The sequence below is a fragment of the Momordica charantia genome, assembly GCF_013281855.1.
Source record: "Momordica charantia cultivar OHB3-1 chromosome 6 unlocalized genomic scaffold, Mcharantia_2.0 BLBB01000006.1, whole genome shotgun sequence".
Classification (NCBI taxonomy): domain Eukaryota; kingdom Viridiplantae; phylum Streptophyta; class Magnoliopsida; order Cucurbitales; family Cucurbitaceae; genus Momordica; species Momordica charantia.
Window position 1 is genome coordinate 16,518,745 of NW_028275164.1, and position 23,909 is coordinate 16,542,653.

Here is a 23,909-nt window from a genome sequence, read left to right on the forward strand (position 1 = left end):
CACTATTCTTTGAAACTTTAGAATTTGGAAATTATTTAGAAGTCCTTGAGGATCGATACTTGGATACTCCATCCATTTTATATTACTCTGACAGGTGTGCGCTTGCATCTATATAATTGTTACCACGCTTAGTGCGTGCGTTCAGCATCAACACCCAGTCAAGTTTTTGGCGCCGTTGCCGGGGACTTTAGTTTTAAAATTATTTTCAAATTCTTTTAGTTTTTATTTTTGTGAATTGTTGTTGGGTGTAATTTCCATCCACCGTTTTTGTTCTATATTTTTGGTCGTTTATCTCACAAGGGTAAGTTAAAGTGCATGAGCACAAGATCTTTTCTTCTACCCCTTGACCCTGAGATTGAGCGGACCCTTCGAAAAACTCGAAAGGAGCAAAGACTTCGAAAACAACTAGAAAAGCAAAAAGAGAGAGAGAAGGTGAAATCAGTCCTGAAAGTGAGGTAGAGAGTACGAGCACATCAATGGCAGATATTCCACCTCGTGATCCGGTTGATCCACCTGCTGTTAACGGTAATATGAGGGATCATGCGAGAAATGATGAATTCAACCATATCCAGATGGCGGACAACAGAGACGTGGCAATGCGAGAATATGCCGCCACGGCTTTTCAGAACTTTGATTCAGGGATAGTCAACCCTATTCCAGCCCACAAACTTTGAGCTTAAACCAATGATGTTCCAATGTTGCAGACAATTGGACCTTTTGGAGGGCAGGAACATGAGGATCCACATGATCATCTGAAATCATTCATTCAAATTGCAAATGCATTTCGATTACCTGGTATAACAGACGATGCTCTGAGACTAACACTTTTTCCATTTCTTTGAAGGACCAAGCTAGAGCATGGCTCAATGCATTTCCACCGGGATCCATCACCACATGGGGGTCGTTAGTGGAGAAGTTCTTAACAAAATTCTTCCCACCTACTCGCCACGCTGATATCAGAGAGGAGATCATCTCCTTTAGACAGTATGATCGTGAACCTGTTCACGAGGCGTGGGAGAGATTTAAAGAACTAATCAGGAAATGTCCGAACCATGGCTTGCCGGCATGCATCCAGATAGAACATTTCTTTAGAGGTTTAGATCATCCTACTAAGATGATGCTAAACAATGCTGCCAACGGAGCCTTTACAAAGAAGACATTCAACGAGATAGTTGACATCCTAAATGACTTAGCTTCACACAACGAACTATGGTGTTCGCAAAGATCTAGGGCAGCACCAAAGAAGCAAGATCCAGCTAGAGTTTTGGCTCTGGACATTGCGACCTCGATGCAAAAAGAGATGGTTACAATGAACCAGAGGCTGAAAGAGATGGCATTGGGAATAAAAAATCCATTAGCCACGCCGATACAACCTGTGCAGTCGGATTATTGCACTCCTGCCCCTGTTTGCCAAGTCAACGATCTCATTTGTTGATTTTGCAGTGAAAACCATATTTATGATAATTGTCCACATAACCCTGCTTCTGTTTTTTATGTAGGACATGGGAACAATAGGAACTTTAACCCATATTCGAACACGTACAACCCAGGTTGGAGGCACCACCCTAATTTCTCATGGGGAGGACAAGGAGGTTCGAGCGGTTTTAATCAAGGGCAGAGCCAGCAGAACAAGCAGCCCTATGTTCCACCTACACAGCAATACATCCCACCACCGCAACAGCAGTACAATCAGAGAACACAGACTCCACCAGTTCAAAATAACAACTCAAATCTTGAGAATATGATGAAGAGTACATGGCCCAAACCGACGCAGTGATACAATCCCAAGCGGCATCAATGAGGAATTTCGAGACCCAATTGGGACAGCTCGCCAATGAATTGAAGAATAGACCACAAGGTTCTTTTCCAGGCCATACTGAATTACCAAAACGAGAATGGAAAGAACAGTGCAAAGTTGTGACCCTCAGGAGTGGACTGGCATATGATGGACCAACAATGCCAACAACAGATGTACAGATTTCGTCCACTGAACCAATTGTAAAGATACCAGAAAATCCAACAACACCAGAAAAAGAAAATATTAGAAAGGTAATGAGGACACCCCGAGTGTTCCTCCACAGGTACAGCCTTCTTTTACCCCTACTCCCCCGTTTCCACAAAGATTAGTTAAGAAAAATAATGATTCCCAGTTTAGAAAATTTTTAGATATTTTAAAAACACTGCATATAAATATACCATTAGTAGATGCTCTAGAACAGATGCCAAATTATGCTAAGTTTTTGAAAGATATAGTTTCTAGGAAGAAAAAAATAAGAGAGCATGAACTGGTAGCCATGACAAAATGTAGTAGTGAAGCTGTAGGCAGCCCGCTACCCATGAAATGTAATGATCCTGGCAGTTTTACCATTCCATGTTCCATAGGAGGAAAAACTTAGGTAGGGCATTATGTGATCTAGGCGCTAGCATTAATCTTATGCCATTATCAGTTTTCAAATCTTTAGGCATAGGAGAAGCTAGACCTACTACGGTTACCCTCAACTAGCAGATAGATCTATCATAAGACCTGAGGGAAAGATAGAAGATGTTTTAGTCCAGGTGGACAAATTCATTTTCCCTGCGGACTTTATCATTCTAGATTGCGAGGCAGACTTAGACGTTCCCATTATTTTGGGAAGACCATTTCTAGCCACTGGGGATACAGTTTTTAATGTGAGGAAGGGAGAAATTACAATGAGGGTAAATAATGAAGAAGTTAAATTTAACGTTCTAGACGCCATGAAATTACCAGGAGACTTTAAGAGTGCTCTGCTATAAATAGCTTGAATCCTGTTATGTTTGATGAGTTTTATGACTTATTAGTTACAGAGATAGAAGAAGAGCTTGATAAGATAGCAGAAGGACCAGAAGATGTGGCTAATCCTATTGAAAAAATACAAAAAGAAGAATGCAAGTCGTTACTTCCGTCCATAGTGGAACCACCCACGTTGGAGCAGAAGCCATTGCCGTCGCATTTGAAATATGCGTATCTAGGGGATAACGACACTTTACCAGTTATTATAGCTTCCAATTTATCACCTACTAATGAATATTCTTTATTGCAGATTTTGGAGAAGCACAAAAAGGCCATTGGATGGACGATAGCAGATATCCGAGGGATAAGCCCGGCCTTTTGCATGCACAAAATTCTATTGGAAGAAGATGCTAAGAACTCTATTGAGAGTCAAAGGCGGTTGAACCCGAAGATGAAAGAGGTTGTAAGGAAAGAAATTCTTAAATGGCTTGACGCCGGTGTTATATACCCAATATCCGACAGCAGCTGGGTAAGCCCAGTACAGTGTGTACCAAAGAAGGGGGTATAACCGTGGTGGCCAACGAGGAGAATGAGCTCATCTCAACCCGAACTGTGAGCGGGTGGAGAGTTTTCATTGATTATCGCAAACTCAACAAGGTAACAAAGAAAGACCATTTTCCTCTCCCGTTTATTGACCAGATGCTCGACCGTCTGGCAGGTAAGGATTTCTATTGTTTTTTAGATGGATATTCGGGTTATAATCAAATTACTATTGCTCCAGAAGACCAGAGAAGACAACATTTACGTGTCCGTATGGTACGTTCGCTTTTAGGCGAATGCCCTTTGGACTATGCAATGCACCCGCGACTTTTCAGAGGTGTATGATGGCCATCTTCTCTGACATGGTAGAAAATATTCTAGAAGTTTTTATGGATGACTTTTCTGTTTTTGGAAATTCTTTCGACGCTTGTTTAGTTAATTTGGAGAGAGTATTGGAGAGATGTGAACAAACAAACCTAGTCCTAAATTGGGAGAAGTGTCATTTCATGGTACAAGAGGGTATTGTTTTGGGTCACAAAATTTCCAAGCAAGGAATAGAGGTAGACCACGCTAAGATAGACATCATTTCAAAGCTACCTCCTCCTACAGATGTCAAAGGGATTAGAAGTTTTTTAGGGCATGGGGGATTTTACCGCCGCTTTATAAAAGACTTTGCTAAAATTTCTAAACCCTTGTGTCAATTGTTAGAACATGATAGACCATTTGTTTTTTATGATGACTGTTTAAAATCATTTTGAAATGTTGAAAGTTGCTCTAAGTTCAGCTCCTATAATTATCGAACCTAATTGGGATTTACCTTTTGAGCTCATGTGTGATGCCAGTGATTATGCAATAGAAGCTATGTTAGGACAACGTAAAAACAAGATCTTGCATCCTGTGTATTATGCTAGTAAGACTCTGACCGGTGCACAACTCAATTACACTACTACTCAAAAGGAACTGTTAGCAGTTGTGTTCGCCTTTGATAAGTTTAGGTCTTACTTGATAGGCACAAAAGTCATTGTTTTTACTGACCATTCTGCTTTAAAATATTTATTTGCTAAAAAATGCTAAAACACGTTTGATACGGTGGATTTTGTTACTTCAAGAGTTTGATATTGAAGTTAGGGACAGGAAGGGTACTGAAAACCAAGTTGCTGATCACCTGTCTAGATTGGAATCCCCGCTCTGTGATGATGGAACTGTTATACGTGAACAGTTTATTGACGAGCAACTCTTGCGAGTTGATTCAGTTCCGTGGTATGCCGATATAGCAAATTATTTGGTAAGTCGAATAGTTCCTTATGAGTTCAACAAGCAACAGGTAAAGAAATTTCTAAATGAAGTTCGATGTTATCGTTGGGATGAGCCTTTTATATAAGCTAGGACCTGACAATATCTTACGCAGGTGTGTCGCAGAAGAAGAGCACGAGGCGATATTAGACGCTTGTCATATGTCTCCATATGGAGGACATTTTGCAGGACACAAAACCGCAGCCAAAGTTTTGCAAAGTGGGTTCTTTTGGCCCACTCTGTTCAAAGATGCACATAAGTTTGCCCAGGTTTGTGACAAATGCCAACGGACAGGTAATATATCTAAACGCCACGAAATGCCTCAAACCCCGATCCTGGAGATTGAAATATTTGATGTGTGGGGTATAGATTTTATGGGTCCATTTCCATCTTCTAATGGTAAGCTTTATATATTGTTAGCAGTAGATTATGTTTCGAAATGGATAGAAGCCATTGCAACTGCTACCAATGATTCCAAAGTTGTCATTCGTTTTCTGCAAAAGCACATTTTTACGCGTTATGGAACCCCGCGTTGTCTGATAAGCGATGGGGGGGCTCATTTTGTGAATAGGTCTATGCAAAGTTGCTAACTAAATACAATGTGCGTCATAGGGTTGCAACACATATCATCATCCTCAGTCGAATGGGTTAGCCGAAATATCTAATAGGGAGATAAAAAACATTTTAGAAAAAACTGTAAATCTTAACCGTAGGGATTGGTCTTTTAAGCTTGACGATTCACTTTGGGCATATAGGACAGCATCTAAGACTCCCCTCGGCATGTCCCCCTATAGGCTAGTTTTTGGAAAAGCATGTCATTTGCCTCTTGAGCTAGAATATAAAGCATTTTGGGCTACGAATAAATTAAATTTTGATTTGTTGACTGCAGGTGAAGCGAGGAAGTTACAATTGTTGGAATTAGAAGAACACAGGCACTTTTCTTATGAGAATGCTAAGTTGTTTAAGGAAAAACTAAACAGTGGCATGATAGGCGTCTTCGGCCGAACAATTTCAAGAAGGTGATCTGGTTCTGTTATTCAACTCTAGGTTGAAACTTTTCCCTGGAAAACTTAAGTCTAGATGGTCTGGTCCCTTTCAAATTTTTAAAGTCTACCCATATGGGGCAGTGGATGTAGTTGACTCTAAGGGAAATGTTTTTAAAGTAAATGGGCAGAGACTTAAGCCGTATTTTGGAGAACCAGTGGATAGAGGAAAAACCTCTATTCAACTTTCAGGTCAATAAATTTTTGCGAAAAATGTTTTTTCCTTCTTATCCGTTTTTGAAAGAACAAAAGTAAAGGAAGGAAGTCTTTGTATCTTGTATTTTTTTTTTTGTTTAATTATAAAGTTTTTCTTATTAAGAGAATGTTTGTGAAAACGTTGAAAAAAAAAAGAAAAAAAGAAAACGTTGAAAAAAAAAAATAAATCACGCAGGCGCCTGGCGCCTGCCCTGTTTTTCCAGCATTTCGAAAACTCTCAGGTTCAAGAAGTCGTGCAACATATCTACAACTTAAGGGCTTCATTGGATTTTGCGGTTTTACCTTCATGGCCTCCAGCGCTAGCTGCTATCCTTGGTCATCCATCTCCCAGTACTGACACTGATCCTAGTCCACAACCTCCGACTTCATGAAGGGAGGTTCCTTCTTTGCTATTTTTGTGTTTTTTCTTCTTTTGGTTAATGACGTAGTTTGCATATTCTAGCATTACTACGCATGTTTTTTTTGTATTGATTATGTTTCGAGCTCAGTTGAAGCATGAATAAATTAGTATCGTTTATCTTCTGATCACTTAAAGTATGCCTTCACTTAACCTTAGTTTAGCTTTTCACATGCCTATTTTGAAGCATCTGTGCTGTGCATGTGATTTCATGTCAATGATGATTATAAGAGATTGTTGAGTTTTCGGTTCTATGCCTGACTAAGCTTTGAGCTATTTCCTTTGTTTATGTGATAAACTCATTTTCTTTTATGTCTTTTTGATCTTTACAAACTTTAAGCTTTTTCTTTGCCCCTATATAGGAAGTCCTTGTCCTTTTTACTGTTAAGCCTTTTTCATCCGATGCAAAAGTCTTTTCCCCAGTGAGGACATTGTCTCTCTTAAGTTTGGGGGGGACAGTCGTTGTGTCAGTCGTTGTTTCAGAAAGATAAGGTGTTATTTATATTTGAAAATCATGCTATTTTCTTTTGAAAAAGAGTCAGTTGGAAAAACAAATGCTATTAAAAAAAGAAAGTGTTGAAAAAAAAAACACAAAACAAAAAAAAATAAAAAAATAAAAATAAAAAAAAAATTGCAAAAGAGTAAAAAGAGTCTTGTTGAGAGAAAATAAGAGTAGGGAAAAGACTTGGGTTAGAAAGAAAAGAGTGGTAAAAACATTGAGAGTTAAAGAAAATGTATTTATGATTCCCCGAGTCCTACTGTAGACACCCATTTAGTTTTAGGTTGGGTGTTGACTTTGAAAATAGCAGTAAAGATGGTGATAAGTGACTTCGTGTTTCTCATTGTCGTCGTTTTATGACCTAGCTGTTAGTTCAAAGTCTTTCTACGAGTAGCTGTGGTTGAAACCGATGTTAGTGTGTGGAAACCTCAGGGGCTAGTAGCCGGTCTGTCAGATGTAAAAGTCTTAGTGTAAGGAGGGAGTGTGCAGATTCCTTAGGGGTATTTGAAAACGTTTTCTGTTTTTGAAAGAGAAAAAAGATTTTGAAAGAAAAAGTTTTTATCATTTCAAACTTGGTTTATAGTGACTAAGTTTACAAAGGCAATAGAATGGTAGGCTTTGACATCTTTTCCCTGAGACAATTTATGATTGAACATCTCGGTTGCTTTTGCTTTTCCTTTTCCTTGTCCATGTGTTAGAAAGCTGATTAAAGTTGCTAAGTTTTGCTTGAGGACAAGCAAAAAGTTAAGTTTGGGGGTGTGATTACGCTTGTTTACATGCGTAAAAAGAAGGTTTTAGATTCTGTTTTTACAATGTTTCAGCTTTGTTTCGGATTTTTCTCGGTCGTTTGAGTTCCAATTCATGCAAAATTCATATATTATGGTTTGTGGTTGGCTTATATTGTATTTATGACATTTTAGGACCATTTGGGAGTGCAAATTAATCAAAAGAAGCAAAAAGACGGAAAAACCTACATGGGAGGCGCCAGGCGCCTGCGTGCCTGCAGAAAAACAGTTTTTCTTCCAACTTTGCCCTTAATGAAACGCGTCTTCCAATGCGTTTTGGTGGTTCCAACCGATGCATACGTGTAGAAGAAGTGTTCCACTATCAGTTTGAGCACGATTTGGTCAGTCAAAAGAGTTGGAAATGGGTGATTCACTATCGTTTTAGGACCAACCTAACCAATTCTGCACAGCTATAAATTCCAGCAACTTCTCCACCAAAATCATCAAGCCTTGCTTCCTTCTCTTGATCATTTTTTAGTGTTTCTTTGTTGCTTTCTAAGTACTTTTAAGTTGCTTTCATTAGTTGCTTTTGGTTTTTAAATCCCGAGTACTTTACATTCCTTTATTGAGCTTTGTTTTGTTTCCATTTGTACTTAGTTATTTTCTACTTATTCAAATATATAAAAATGCAGCACTTTGCTTCTCTTCTCTTTGCCTTTACTTTATTTTTAGTTAAGAGAGTTGTGTTTTTAGAGGAAAGAGCACGTGACACTCCCCCTTGCTTGAAAGAGAAGGGCGAAGCTCTCAATCCCGATAAAAAACTCTCCGTTAGTTAACTTTTGTTTTTCACACATGCATTCCACATTCAACCGTTTTACTTGCTGTATTTTCTTCAATATGTCTTTCTAAATTCCCGTCTCTAGCCCGGTTATGGATAGTTAGCCTTTTATGTCTAAAAAGGGTTGCTAAGAAGTAGTGTTTTTGCTTTCCATTCATTGCTCAACATGTTTTCCCAAAAAGTTAGGATTTAGAGAAGGCCACTGTAAGTCTTAACAAGTCAATACTGAAAAGGTTGCTTATTTGCATTGTTGAGTGGTTAAATCGAGGAGAGGAGCGCCTTAGACATAAGGGTTCCGCTTAAGTAGCCTAGACATAGGACCTTAACCCGAGGTTGCGACTATTTCCATCCTAAAACTAAGATATATCTCATAATAGACATATTAGGGAATGTCTTAGGACTTTGAACTTGCTTAGACATAAGTCAAGTGAGAAGCGTAGTCGTTGGTTTCTAAAGTAAAAAGCATATTGTCCTTAGCATGTCCTTCATTCTTTGTTGGCTAACTTGAAGTAGTTCGGGCTAGGTTTTATCATTCTAAGTCCAAAACCCAAATCCAAACCATTATTTGTGACCACTTCCCATTTTACAAGAATCACTCATTCCAACATTCACTATTCTTTAAAACTTTAGAGTTTGGAAATTGTTTAGAAGTCCTTGAGGATCGATACTTGGATACTCCATCCATTTTATATTACTCTGACAGGTGTGCGCTTGCATCTATATAGTTGTTACCACACTTAGCGCGTGCGTTCAGCATAAACGCCCAGTCACTGAGTAACGCAGGGCGTTACATCTCCTCGCTGCACTATCTCCCGTATAAGGTGGTACTTCCTTTCGATGTGTTTGCCTCTCTTGTGGCTTCGAGGTCTTTAGAATTTGCCACAGCACCACTGTTATGACAATAAAGTTTGATGGGCAAGTTCATGTTTGGAACGACTTCCAAATCTGTCAAGAACTTTCTAAGCAAAATCGCCTCTTTTGCTGCTTCACAAGCTGCAACATATTCAGCCTCCATGGTGGAGTCTGCGATACGTCCTTGTTTGATGCTTCGCCAAACTACCGCTCCTCCGTTAAGAGTGAATACTGACCCCGACGTGAATTTCCTTGAATCCTTGTCTGTTTCGAAGTGAGAGTCAGTGTATCCTATAAGGATCCAATCCTTAGCGCCATACACGAGTTTGTAATCCCTCGTTCTCCGTAGATACTTGAGGATTCCTTTAACAGCAATCGAGTGATCATATCCTGGTTGGATTGGTACCTACTGACTATCCCTACCGCATAGCAAATGTCAGGCCTAGTGCACAGCATAACGTACATCAGACTGCCCACTACTGAAGCATAGGGTATACGTCTCATATCTTCAACTTCTTGAGGTGTCTTAGGACACTGCTCCTTAGACAGATGAATTCCATGCCTGAAGGGTAATAAATCTTTCTTGGAATTCTGCATCGAATATCGAGCAAGCATCTTGTCGATATAAGTTGCTTGAGACAGCGCTAAAGTTCTGTTCTTGCAATCCCTTAGAATTTGGATGTCAAGAACATACTGAGCTTCTCCCAAATCCTTCATTTGGAACTCAGTCGCTAGCCACTTCTTTATGTCAGTAAGGTATCCTACATCGTTCCCAATGAGTAGAATATCATCCACATACAACACTAAGAAGGCTACAGTGTTGTTGACGATCTTCTTGTATACACAAGGCTCATCAACGTTTTGGTCAAAACCATAAGATTTGATCGCAGTATCGAACCTTATGTTCCAATATCGAGATGCTTGTTTTAGTCCATATATGGAACGTTTAAGCTTGCAAACCTTTTGCTCTTGACCTTGTTCTATGAACCCTTCGACTTGAGACATATAAATACTTTCTCCAAGATTGTCATTCAGAAAAGCAGTCTTGACGTTCATTTGCCATATCTCATAGTCATAATATGTGGCAATGGACAAAAGTATTCTAATATACTTAAGCATAGCTACAGGGGAGAAGGTTTCTTCATAGTCCACCCCTTCCCTTTGTGTGTAGCCTTTTGCCACAAGTCTCGCCTTATAGGTCTGTACCTTTCCTTCGGCGTCTCGTTTTCGCTTGTAGTGAAGGGATGTGAATCCCTGAGCGGAAACGGATTTTCGTTGCTGTTTTTCGGGATACAAAATCGAATTTTACAGAAGAAAAACACTGGGGAAAAACAAACCTTTGAAGAACGTTTCTTCAGTAAGTTCCCCTTGAACACCACTACTATGTCTTCTTCGCTATCCTCTTGGGTCTCGAGATCGTTCTGGTGGGAGCAATCCTTTGGAACGAGAGGGAGAGATTGAGAGAAAAATTTTTCTTTTGAGAGCTCTGGGAGATTTTTTTTATTTTTTTTTTGGTTCTGTAACACTATCCTTCACCTTCTCCAACACTTGGAGAAAAAGAAGAAGGGTGACGTGGGGTAATTCCCCACGTCACAACACCTCCCACTCCCCTGCAGAGTTAATATTAATAATAATATTAATATTAATATTAATATATATAATATATAATAATATATATAATATATATAATAAATATATATATATAATTAATCAAATTAATTAATATATACATAAATAATTAACACTTAATTATTTATTATAAAATTAGAATCATATTCTAAAACATTTCTCTCGTATAACCTATAGTTTTAATGTACATCTTATGCACATTATTTTTAACCTATAGTTTTAATATAAATCTTATTCATATTAATTTTATTTGAATCTGATTCAAATAATATCTCTCATAATATATTGTTTTAATTTACAATTAACTATATATTATAATGTATCAATATACATATAATCCCTTAAGTAATTTGAACAATTCAAATTCATCCAAAAATTTGATCCTCGTTTTACCCGTTATGAGCTAGCAAGGGGACCTAATGGACCTACAGATCTGAAGCTCCAACGATGCAAGATTAACCTGTAACGACCCAGAATTTCCCACACACTTCTAGGTCACGTTAACTACCCAACTGATTAGACTTAACCCCAAACACGTCATGCCACTCCCTATGCAACAATTATATAAAATCAAGTTCCACTTCTCATCAATTCAACAATAAATCAATTTCATAAAATATCAATCAACAACATTCGTGGACAACCTCACGAGGCAAATTTTATTATTCAAACTAGGCAAAACTCAATGAATGGAAGAAAACTGAGATAGGCACCTATTCCGAAATAAAATTAACAACAAGTGGGAACCTCCCAATTATTCAAATACGAGCAAATAGTTTATTGACCATAACATAAGGTCTTAACTAATAATTTAAGCTAAGCAAGAGTGACTAAGCAGCCTATGGTCCTCGCTCGCCATGTCTCCTCCGCCTCATCACCATGGTCGCCAACGAGTCCTTCACCTGAAACAATAATTGTAGAAGGGGGGGGTGAGTATATAAGATATACTCCGTAAGTAGCCCTCACCAACAATACATACACATCATGCTCAACTAAATCATGAAACATTCATAGTCATGCTTTTCAACACATTATGCATTCAAACATAGACACATTCTATAAAAATCCGGTGACAACCACAACCAGGAATACATTAACTACCAACCGCTAGTCTCCCTAACATCTCAAGTACCTCTACACTTATCACGGCTGTCTTAGCCTTCCACAGTTAACTCCTTCGAGTAGAGTCGGCCCCTGACCATTTTTACCCAGAGCCCCGACACTACTGCATCGGCCCTCGACCATTTTTACCCGAGGCCCCGATGACTTCACCATCTATTGGCCCTGACACTCACTCATTCATTTCCTCCAAGAATCCAACCATCACCAGAGTCTTACTATATACTTTCTTCAGCCATTACCCCTACATATTTCAACTCACAAATACAATTCAGCATGCTTCCACAACATAAACAACATTCTAATAATGAACTAATAGACCAATCATGCTCTCACAAAATAACTTTTCTTAACAACGGCTCCACAATGAGTTTCGTCGCAACAAAGCATAACCAAACAAATTTTAAACCATTGGAGTCCGACATAGTTCACCCAAAACACTTAATATCCAACATCAATATTCAATAAGCATTACTAAGTATAATAACACACAAGGCACACCAAACAACTCATGCATATTCAGACAACAAACCTTTCCACAGCACTACTCAGCAGTTTAGCAAAGAAGAAACCTCACCATTTTCCACCGACATATATCCAACACTACTCCAAGTATACCGAGTAACACAACGAGAGTTATTTAGCACAATGACGTAACAAAATTAATATTAAACGCCACAAAACCAGCACATTAGAGACCATTTAACATACATTAACGCACGCACACGCCCCTTGTCTAGTTACTCACAACCGCGCCCTTAAGTTTTTCGTCGATCTCACACCTAAGCACTAGAACAAAAAAATACAGCAAGTTACGTACACTATTTTAGCCTTCAAAACAAATTCTAAAAGGGTTCAAATGACTCATTACCACCAAAACCGACTTCGTACAGGTGTGGGTCAACGCCAAAGAGGTTCGGGCGTCCAAAATTGAGTTCGAATGTCCTTAGGCTTGCTGTTCCGATGCCAAAAGCGATGGGCAATGCTGGTTTGAGTCTAAATAGGAGTGGGTACCGCGAATCGAACTCCGGATAGGAGTGGGTAAGCGTCTAAAGTCGTCGAGGGGAAGCAAAAACCACATATCGGGGCTGTGGGTGGTCGTCGGAGCGCGCACGGCCAAGGGCCGCCGTCCGAATGCCGCAGAAACGGCACTGCCACCGCAAACTGAACGCGCGCCGCTGCTGCCGTCGACGACTGCCGATGGAGCGCCGCCGCTGCTGCTGTTCGATCCGAAGGAGCGCAGCTGCTGCTGCTGTTTGGTCCAAAGGAGCGTCGCAGCTGCTGCTGTTCGATCCGAAGAAGCGCCGCCGCTCGAGGGTGTCGTCGGCCGCCGCTGCACCTCGCCGGAAAACGGACTTGTGGCTGCCGAAAGTTTTCAACGAGAATGAGGGGGTGGGTGTGACGGTGGCTAGGGCAAAAGGAAGAACGAGAAGAAGAAGATGAAGTCCCTCCCTTTTTTGTTTTCTTTTTCCTTTGTTTTAAAACCAAATTAACCAAATAGAGGCCCAACAAGTCCAAGCCCAAAACATAAGAAATTCATCCCCCTTTAAAACAAGACCCACCACACGGAGTCCGATAAATATAAATTTAGTTGGAGTTTAGAGCCCGATAAATATGTATAAATTTAATTAACAATTAATTTAGAAATTAAATGAAAAATCTCCTGATTCGAGACTAACTAATATGAGGGGCTCGGGGCGTTACATAATCGATCAAACTCATTGACCGAGTTAATCTAGATTCATTAACTACGGATCATTCCACTAAAGACCCGCAGTTGCACTCTTCTCACTGCAGAATGTTTTCGTGTCCATGGATATACGACCATTAATGACGAGTCAACCCTTCACGAGTTTTCGTAACTCAAGTTGGGTCAAATTACCGTTTTACCTCTGAGTTATATCTTACTCCTTAAACACCACTGCTCCTCTAATGAACAACTCGGTTATGGTCCAACCAATAATCGGAAGTCCCTCTCGGCCAATGAGATGGTGGGGCCCCTTGTTCAAGTCTCGGAGTCAGCATTTAAGGGAACACTCATCTACTCCCCTAAAGTCGGGGAGGAGTGAATTCCATCTTGTGAAGTTATGTTCCCAGCTCCCCACTCGGTCTCGTCCCCAAAATCGTAGGAATATTGAGTCGGCGACTCAGGCCACTCTCACCCATACAGATCAAAGAACGAGCCCTCACGGGCAGGAGTCCATAACTCACTCAAGATTGAGAATGAGTTGCCTGGTCATCATAAGAAATGGCAATCTATTAGTTAACGATGTTACAACTAAAGATTGCCTATTTTGCGGTCCGGTCTTATACAAACTCATTGTATAGGATACCCTCACTCGCATGTCTCCACACGAACGACCTGGATCGAGTCGTCTGTAATCTTTACAGAGCGGGCCGTATCCATAGTGTTGCCAGGATAAGGTACCCAGCCTTATTCATATACTATAGACCGTTTAGGTTATTCACGGGCCATTATCCATTCATATATTAGGGGTATATCAAATATATACCCCGTATATCAAATATATACCCAGTATATATACTGTCCCGATTACATTAAAATAACCCTGGATGTTTAGTTTATTGGATTTTGGACAATGCAAAGCTATGATTCAACAACAAATTTATTGAATAAAACTTTATTAAATAGATATTTGTTTTTACAAAATACAAACTACGAGTTTAGGGCAACACACCCAACAAACTCCCACTTGAACTAAACTCGAGTGGGGTGTACATTATCATAAAGCAAAGGAAAAAACAATAAACTAGGGCATACACTATACCCAATTACATTTCTCCCACTTGTCCTAGACTAACTGTACAAAGCTCGTAAACCTAGACTTTCTAGATGGCCCTCAAACACTTTAGCCGTGAGTGCCTTTGTAAAAGGATCAGCAATATTGTGCTCTGTAGCGATCTTCGTGACAATCACATCTCCTCGCTGCACTATCTCCCGTATAAGGTGGTACTTCCTTTCGATGTGTTTGCCTCTCTTATGGCTTCGAGGTTCTTTAGAATTTGCCACAGCACCACTGTTATCACAATAAAGTGTGATGGGCAAGTTCATGTTTGGAACGACGTCCAAATCTGTCAAGAACTTTCTAAGCCAAACCGCCTTTTTTGCTGCTTCACAAGCTGCAACATACTCAGCCTCCATCGTGGAGTCTACGATGCATCCTTGTTTTATGCTTCGCCAAACTACCGCTCCTCCGATAAGAGTGAATACTGACCCCGACGTGGATTTCCTTGAATCCTTGTCTGTTTGGAAGTCAGAGTCAGTGTATCCTGTAAGGTCAAATCCTTAGCGCCATACACGAGCTTGTAGTCCCTCGTTCTCCTAAGATACTTGAGGATTCCCTTAACAGCAGTCCAGTGATCATTTCCTGGGTTGGATTGGTACCTATTGACTATCCCTACCGCATAGCAAATGTCAGGCCTAGTGCATAACATAGCGTACATCAGGCTGCCCACTGCTGAAACATAGGGTATACGTCATATCCTCAACTTCTTGAGGTGTCTTAAGACATTGTTCCTTAGACAGATGAATTCCATGCCTGAAGGGTAACAAACCTTTCTTGGAATTCTGCATCGAATATCAAACAAGCATCTTGTCGATATAAGTTGCTTGAGACAGGGCTAGCGTTCTGTTCTTGCGATTCCTTAGAATTTGGATGCCAAGAACATACTGAGCTTCTCCCAAATCTTTCATTTGAAACTCAGTCGCTAGCCACTTCTTTATGTCAGTGAGGTATCCTACATCATTCCTAATGAGTAGGATATCATCCACGTACAACACTAAGAAGGCTACGGTGTTGTTGACGATCTTCTTGTATACACAAGGCTCATCAACGTTTTGGTCAAAACCATAAGATTTGATCGCAGTATCGAACCTTATGTTCCAAGATCGAGATGCTTGCTGGAGTCCATATATGGACCGTTTAAGCTTACAAACCTTTTGCTCTTGACCTTGTTCTATGAACCCTTCGGGTTGAGACATATAAATACTTTCTTCAAGATTGCCATTCAGAAAAGCAGTCTTGACGTCCATTTGCCATATCTCATAGTCATAATATGTGGCAATGGACCGAGGTATTCTAATAGACTTAAGCATAGCTACAGGGGAGAAGGTTTCTTCATAGTCCACCCCTTCCCTTTGTGTGTAGCCTTTTGCCACAAGTCTCGCCTTATAGGTCTGTACCTTTCCTTCGGCGTCTCGTTTTCGCTTATAGATCCATTTGCACCCTATTGGTTTTATCCCGTCAGGTTGATCTACAAGTTCCCAAACGGAATTGAAGTACATCGACTCCATTTCCAGGTCCATTTCTTTGACCCATTTGTCCTTGTCAGTATCTTCCATTGCTTTCTTATAGATCAATGGATCCTCGACGCCGTCATCAGGTATGACAACTTGAGTTTCAGTTAAACCCACGTAGCGGTCAAGTTGTGACACAATCCTCCCACTACGTCGAGGCACCCTCAACACTTGAGGTGGATGTGACTGACGCGATGTGCTGGCTTGATCAACAACTCTTATTGTAGTGCCAGTTTGATCAACAACTCTTGTTGACGTGTTTGTAGCCTCTTTGGAAATCTCGTTAATTACTACCTTACTTCGTGGTTTATGATCTCAAACATGGCCTTCTTCTAAGAAAGTAGCATTTGTCGATACAAACACTCTGTTTTCTTTATGATCGAAGAAGAGACCACGTCTCGTCTCTTTAGGGTAACCTACGAATAGGCATACTTTTGAACGAGGTTCCAGTTTCTTCGGGTTAGTCATGAGCACGTGTGTCGGGCATCCCCAAATGCGAAAGTGACGTAAATTAGGTTTACGACCCTTTCACAGCTCAAAGGGTGTTTCGAAACACTCTTTGATGGAACTACGTTCAAAATATAAACTGCAGTCTCTACTGCATAACCCCAAAACGAGTTAGGCAACTGAGAATAGCTCATCATTGATCGAACTATGTCCAACAGGGTTCTGTTTCTCCTTTTTGATACACCATTTTGTTGAGGTGTACCAGGGGCTGAGAGTTGGGACGTGATTCCATGTTCTATCATATAGTCCTGGAATCTCAAGTCCATATACTCTCCACCCCGATCTGATCAAAGTGTTTTAATGGTTTTACCTCATTGATTTTCAACTTCAGTCTTGTACTCCTTGAACTTTTCAAGGGCTTCAGACTTATGTTGCATTAGGTATAAATAACCATACCTTGAATAATCATCGATAAAAGAGATGAAGTATTCATACCCTCCTCGAGCTGTAACATTCATCGGACCACAAAGGTCTGAATGTATAAGTTCTAAGGGCTCTTTGGCTCTATAACCTTTTCCATTAAAAGGTCTTTTAGTCATCTTGCCTTCAAGACAAGACTCAAATGGTGGTAAAGAATCGTCTTCTAACTTACTTAGAATGCCATTCTTAACCAACCTTCATGTCCTATTGAGATTAATGTGACCTAATCTTAAGTGTCAAAGATAGGTATCTTCCTTTTGAGAAACTTTTTGCCTTTTATTTTGAGTTCTAGCATTTTTAAACAAGTTGGTATTTAAAACTGCTTTCGTTATGGTTGGTCTTAGCACATACAAGTTGTTTTCAAATAAAGCTCAACAAATATTAACATCATTTCTTGAAATGAACGCTTCATTTAAATGAAATGAACTTGAATACATCTGTTCCAACAAACAAGAAATTGAAATTAAGTTCCTTTTAATTTTAGGAACAACGTACACATTATCTAATAATATATACATATTCTTGTTTGTAAACAACTTGAGCTCCCCTACCGCCACAGCTGAGACGACCTCTCCCGTTCCGACCTTGAGAGTCATCTCTCCGGCGTCAAGCTGCCTCCAGGAACTAATTCCCTGAAATGAAGAACAAACGTGATTAGTGGCTCCTGAATCCAGTATCCAGGCGGAGTCATCATTCTCCACTAAATATGTTTCCAATACAAGTAAATCATATTTACCTTCGTTGGCTTTCTTCTTCTCGGCCAAGTATTTTAGGCAGTTGCGCTTCCAATTGCTCGTCCATATTGCAGTGGAAACACTTTCCTTTCTCTGCAATCTTGACCTTGCCTTTCGGGCAGCAGCAGCTGAGTCAGGTTTAGACCCCTTACCAGCAGCTTTCTTCTTCTTAAAAGTCTTACTTCTAGAAGAAGAGGGCGCAGACTTAGTTCCAGAGGACGATCCTCTGTTGAACCACTTTGAGGTGGCAACATTTGCCTCCCCTTCTTGTCCCTTACATTTCATAAGAGACTGGTAGGTCTGCAGCTCGTTTAGGAGCGTGGTAAGAGTGTACTCCAGCTTATTCATAACCGCATTGCTACAGAATGGAAGGAAACTCTTCGGAAGAGATTCCAGAATAAAGCTTACTTTACTCTGCTCGTCTATGACGGCCCCATTCGACTCAGCCACGTTGAAGTGGACCATCAGGTTGAGAACGTGTTCTCGCACTGTTGAACCCTCCTTCATGCAGGAGTTGTAAATGAACTTAAGGGCTTCATGTCGAACCTGTGAGGACGGTTGTCCAAACATGCTCTGCAGCGAGTCCATGATCTCCTTAGTGGTGACCATGTCCTCGTGCTTCTTGGCAAGCACATCAGATATGCTCGCCAAGATGTAGACCTTGGCCTTGTCATTGGCCTTGATCCACCTGTCATAGGCGTTGCGCACCGCCACAGTGGCGTTAGGCGCAGGAGCTTGAGGACAATCCTTTTACAAGACGAACCTAAGATCATCTATCACGAGAATAGTATTTAGGTTTGACTTCCATTGTTTGTAATTTTCGCCATTAAGTCTTTGCGCGGCTAAGAGTGCAATAATAGAAGTAGACATGCTGAAACTAAAAACAACTCTATATTAGTTTCATGTGTTAGCCTTATAAACCCAATCAAAATTTTAGCAAAAGTAATTAAGCACCCTAACAAAATTGTTTTGCAACGACGCTTCAGTGATTTAGAGCAACAGCCACTGTAGGGCGGACAGGTACTCCTTCACTGAATTGAGACATTCTCAACTAAATTTTACACCAGAATAACTCTTATTCCTATAAATTTTAGCCATCGTTTATTTGGTCAAGAAATTGCTAACTAACTTAACAACTCCTCGTAAGTGTGACCCAACATTTTCGGACCTTAGAGGTCCACCCCAATAATCCTGCCGTAGGGAAGGAAAATATTGGAGCAAAACCTAAGAGACTCCTATCTATTTCTGGAGTTTGCCTTGATTTTGATTTCCATACAATGAACCCTCCATAGGGATGGTCGCTCCAGGACGACACGCAGGTCATGTATGAAACCTCACGGTGCAAACCAATGGCGTAGACCGCAGGATGTGTTGTCACACGTCCTTCTCCCACTTACTATGAACACTATCTCCATTCACCTCGATATTGAACCATGCAAACACCTTCCGTAGGGAGGCCGCACCCAGGGCGACACGAGGCCGAGCATGGAACTCACAGCGTGAATTTAAAGGAGAACGTGAGAGAGAGAGTAAAGTATGTTATATATACTTTGTATATCAAATATATACGCTGTATATTACATATTCTCTTTTGCCCCCACTTAGTATTCTAAGACTAGGCTATATTACTTAGATAAATCCCAGCTAAGTGAAATTAACTAAGTGAATTTTTAGTCGGCCCAATATAACTATTATATCGGAAGTTGTACAATAATGTTTTAGTTCGTTAAACACTTTAATAAACCAACGACATTATTGCTTGTATATAAAATATTGACTAATTCAACCCTCAGGTCGGTTCCCACGTAGAGGTGTTCCCTTACGGTCAGCTTAAATACCTCAACCTAGACAGAACCTTCCTTAGACAGGGTTCCCTTATAGACAACATTTTATATTTAGTCTTTTGTTATTTCATTTTAAACCTAGTTAAAACAAAATAAAAGACTACCCTCTAATCACATTAGAAGATATAATCTAAGGTCTAATTAATTTTAAACCCCTTTAAAATTAATTAACTTAGACCTTATGTTTGCATGCAACTCTTTATTATAGATTTTAATTTATATCTACCACATTTTATAACTCTTATAAAATTTTAAGAAATTAAAACTATAAACATTCATTGAAAGCATACATTAATATAACAATTATATTATCCAAAATAATGTCATGCTCAATGGAACTTTATTTTCATCTAATTAATACAACACTTATATTAATTATGTAAATAAAACATGCATACATACATTATAACATTTATAACTATATGATCCATGACCATACATACATACTATATATCAAACATACATATTATACATGTAACCTATGGTGGGATTTTAAAACTATATGGCATACAATATGCTATATGATTTTAATTAAAATATACATTCATAATGCATAAAATAATTAAATAGCAAAGTTGGAACGGTTTTTGGAACCCTAAGAAAACGAAATAATAAAAAATAAGAAAACCGACTGCATCCGCCCTCGAACCGCGAACTGGAGCCTCGGAACCGCGTCGAAAAACACCCGGGACAGCGCCTCGGTGCCTAAGGGCAACGCCACGGCACTGCTGCAGCAGCAGCGCCGCGGCGCTACAGTGCAGCGCCATGGCGCTGTGTGCTGTCCCCGCAGCGCCATGGCGCTGTCTGCGCAGTCTGCTTCGTCTACTTCGCTCTTTTCTGCAACTTTTGTCCAATCCGACGCCACGAACGACTTTCGAGCGACCCGGACTTGCAGAAACATAATGCCCAAAACACCGGGCCCTTACATGATCGAATCACGAAGAAAAACACTATCTAAGTACCAAAAATCAGAAATTTTCCAACAACCCATATTTCTAAAATATGAAATCACCCACCAAACTTAGCGATTTTGATCCCAAAAAATCATAACTACAACCTGGCTCTGATACCAATTGAAGGGATGTGAATCCCGGAGCAGAAGCGGATCTTCGTTGCTGATTTTCGGGATACAAAACCGAAATTGAAAGAGGGAAAATACAGAGGAAACTTTACCTTTGAAGAACGTTTCTTCAACGAGTTTCCCTCGAACACCACCACTATGTCTTCCTCGCTATCCTCTTAGGTCTCAGGATCGTGCTTGTGGGAGCGTCGATTTGGAACGTAAGAGAGAATTTTGAGAGAGAGAACTTTTTTCTTGAGAGAGATCTGGGAGTTCCACTTTTTTGTTCTGTGTTCTGTAACTTTTGTAGAACTGCAAAAAACAAAAGCAGTGACATGGGGTAACTCCCCACGTGACACTAACCTCCCACTCCCGTGCAATTTTGCAGGGGAGTTTAATATTATTAATATTATAATATTAATAATATATATATATATATATTTATATTTATATAAATAATTAATATATAATATATATATAATAATTAAAATATAAAATTAATTTATTAATTAATTATTAATTATTAATCCAATTAATAATTAATATATATATATATATAAAAATCAAATAAATAATTAACATTTAATTATTTATTTAAAAAATAGAATTATATTCTATAACATTTCTCTCGTATAACCTATAGTTCTAATGTACATCTTATGCACATTATTTTTAACCTCTAGTTTTAATATGAATCTTATTCATATTAATTTTATTTGAATCTCATTCAAACAATTTCTCTCATAATATATAGTTTTAATTTATAATTAACTATATATTATAATGTATCAATATACATATAATCCCTTAAGTAATTTGAACAATTCAAATTCTTCCAAAAAATTGATTCTCGTTTTACCCGTTATGAGTTAGCAAGGGGACCTAATGGACCTACAGATCAGAAGCTCAAACGATGCAAGATTAATCGGTCAAACTCATTGACCGAGTTAATCTAGATTCGTTAACTATGGGTCAGTCCACTAAAGACCCGCAGTTGCACTTTTCTCACTGCAGAATGTTTCCGTGTCCATGGATATACGACCATTAATGACGAGTCAATCCTTCACGAGTGTTCGTAACTCAAGTTGGGTCAAATTACCGTTTTACCCCTAAGTTACATCTTACTCCTTAAACACCACTGCTCCTCTAATGAACAACCCGGTTGTGGTCCAACCAATAACCGGAAGTCCCTCTCGGCCAATGAGAGGATGGGACCCCTTGTTCAAGTCCCGGAGTCAGCATTTAAGGGAACACTCATCTACTCCCCTAAAGTCGGGGAGGTGTGAATTCCATCTTGTGAAGTTATGTTCCCAGCTCCCCACTCGGTCTCGTCCCCAAAATGGTAGGAATGTTGAGTCAGCGACTCGGGCCACTCTCACCCATACAGATCAAAGGACGAGCCCTCACGGGCAGGAGTCCATAACTCACTATGGATTGAGAATGAGTTGTCGGGTCATCCTAAGAAATAGCAACCTATTAGTTAACGGTGTTACATCTAAAGATTGCATATTTCGTGGTCCAGTCTTATACAAACTCATTGTATAGGATATCCCCACTCGCATGTCTCCACACGAACGACCTGGATCGAGTCGTCTGTAACCTTTACAGAGTGGGCCATATCCATAGTCTTGTCAGGATAAGGTACCCAGCTTTATCCATATTCTATAGACCCTTTAGGTTATTCACGGGACATTATCCATTCATATATCAGGGGTATATCAAATATATACCCCGTATATCAACTATATACCCCGTATATATACTGTCCCGATTCATCATAAATAACCTTGGATGTTTAGTTTATTGGATTTTGGATAATGAAAAGCTATGATTCAACAACAAATTTATTGAATAAAACTTTATTAAATAGACATTTGTTTTTACAAAATACAAACTACGAGTTTAGGGCAACACACCCAACAGATGATTGGTTAATGTTTTAGTGTTGGTCTCAACACAGACAAGGGCATCTTCAATAACTGCATTTACCTCCGTCATATACATTTTAAGATCATACTTTAATATTCCACTTTTTTAATTGATGTGGTCATTCTTGCAGTAGTAAAAACATTCGACCTCTTTCTTTCGATTCCACTTGCTATGCTTTTGGTGTCGGTCGTCGGTTACAACCTTCTCTTTACCTTCTTGAACAGTAAATGTTGAGTCTTGTTTGGAAGTAGACTCTTTTTCGATCTCCTTCGTATGAATTTCTTCAGCAATTGCTGAATCACAAATTTCTGAAATATTTGTGATATTTATGTCATAATGAATTGCACACTGCAGTCTTCATTGTTTCCCAACTTTCAAGTAAAGATGTTAGCAAAAAAGTAACATTTACTTCATCACTGCAAGTAATCTTAACTTATATCAATTCATTGATTAAATTTAATACCTCACTTATATGGGGATTGACAAAAGTATTCTCTTCCATGCAAATGTTAAAAAATCTCCTTACGAGATATACCTTATTATTAGCTAAGGGTTTTTTTGTACCTATTATCCACTGCATTCATGAGACCTATTTCCGCAGTGTAATTTGCCACCAGACTTTCCACATTCATCGACAAATACAATCTGATAATGGCAACTACATCTTCGTTCGTCTCTACCAAATCTTCATTTTTCATCCTTGCTGGTCATTCCTTTAAAGCTTTTTGTAACTTATTGCATGTTAGAAAATCCTTCATCTGCATATTCCAATATCTGAAATTGATCCCATCAAACTTCATGATTCCTTCAAAACCTTACCTCTTTGCTGATCCCACGACCGTCTGAACCTAACGCTCTAATAGCAATTGATGGGGAAATATAGAAAGTTTTTCAAATAGGAACTATTTTATTTTCCTCTTTAAGGCTAAAAATAGATAGGTGAGTAACAATTACAAAGGAATAAGAAATAGGGATAGAAAAAGCTTAACACCACACGGATTATACTGGTTCGCTCCAATCGTGGGACTACGTCCAATCTTCTACAAAAAAGACAGGTTCCACTATAGTTGGGAATATTACAATGAAGATCTCACTCAAGATATCGTTATACAATGGCTACTTAGGATTACACAATTGAAAACACCTCACTAAACTCACGGGATACATACTCCTTTTCACACACTGCCCATAACC

General features: G+C 39.4%; 1 non-coding gene across 1 annotated transcript; it reads right to left on the reverse strand.

Moving 5' to 3' along the window:
- Nucleotides 1-952: 952 nt before the first annotated feature.
- Nucleotides 953-1,059, reverse strand: LOC148210789 (small nucleolar RNA R71). Its single transcript, XR_015792005.1, has one exon. It is a non-coding gene; the product is annotated as a small nucleolar RNA R71 (small nucleolar RNA).
- Nucleotides 1,060-23,909: the final 22,850 nt, after the last annotated feature.